Source organism: Octodon degus, unplaced genomic scaffold (assembly GCF_000260255.1).
Source record: "Octodon degus isolate 3935 unplaced genomic scaffold, OctDeg1.0 scaffold00082, whole genome shotgun sequence".
Lineage (NCBI taxonomy): Eukaryota > Metazoa > Chordata > Mammalia > Rodentia > Octodontidae > Octodon > Octodon degus.
In genome coordinates, this window is record NW_004524658.1 from 1,167,917 (window position 1) to 1,169,321 (window position 1,405).

Below are 1,405 nucleotides of genomic sequence, written 5' to 3' on the forward strand. Positions count from 1 at the left end.
GCACCAGTGGGACCTATTATTGGTCCCAGCCAAGGGGCAGTGGGGGTGAGACCCTCTTCCATGCACTTGGGACGCTGCACACCACTCCGCAGCACCACGCCCACCCCACCTGCCTAGTAGGAATTTCTGCCACATTCCGGGAACCCGCAGACCCAGTCCTAGCCCAGGCCCGGTGAGTGTGTGGGAGAGCTGCCTCTACCACCTACTCCAACTTGTCCCTCCAGGCTTAGCTCAGGCCTGGCGTATAGTCCTGGGGTGAAACACTGCAGCTGCAATCCCTGCAGACAGTGTAGAGGATAAAACCAACCAGCAAGTTCGGGAGCAGAAAATCTTGCCAGAGCACAAAACAGGTTCTCCCCCAAGAGCAGCAGCAGGAAGGAGCTGAGCATAGCAGCCAGATCCAAGTCAGGCAGGCTGGATGAATCTAAACTTTGTAGATGGGCACCTGAATGTCAGTACATGCTAAGGTTATAACTACAACGAAGATCTACAACAAAGGTCAGAAGACAGTGCTACACAAAATGACAAGAAGGAACAAAATGCAACCTCAGAACCCAAGCCCACAAATAACAAGTACAGAGGACACTAACACAGAATAAATTGGGAATCACAGCTGAAAGCAATGAATCAGTGGCTTCTGAAATAAAGAAACAGCTACAGAAAGGTATAGAGGAACTAAGATTGTAAATAAAAAAAGAAATCCCTTAATCCAGGATCTGCAGTAAAGAATCAAATGCAGAAACATATGGAGGAAATCCAATGCCCACCCAGAACAAGTGCATAGGACACTAGCTAGGTTCGAAGGTATGAATTAATAGCTTCAATAGTTAATAAACAACAGCAGAAAGTAATAGAGGAACTCAGAGTGCAATTCTTTTCTGAAATAAAAAACAGAACTCATAGTATCCGAAGTAAAGAAGCAACGACAGAAAAATAGGGAGGAAACCCAATCTCAAAAAAACACTGCAGGAAAAGAATTTATAACTGCTTCTAAAGAAGACATTGATAAAAAAAAAAATAGAGGAGATTGGAAAAATGACAGATTCCTTGAATGAGCAGTACAAGAAAGAAACAGATCACATGAGGCAGAGTCAAAGAGCTATAGAGGAAATTAAAATCTCAATCACAAGCTTGCAATACCATTTAAGTGTAAGTGAAGACAGAGTTTTTGATCTTGAAGATGATGGTGCAGCTAGTGAAAAGGTAAGAAAGGATCTCTTAAAAACAACTAGGATGCAGAAAAGAAAAATCCATCACCTGAAAGATGATGCAAAGATGAACAATGTGAGACTAATAGGCATCAATGAGAAAGAAGGAGTCAATACAAAGGACATTAAAAAAATATGGGCAGAAGTAATAGCAGAAAACTTCCCAAATATGAGGAAATAATCTGACATTCAGGTAA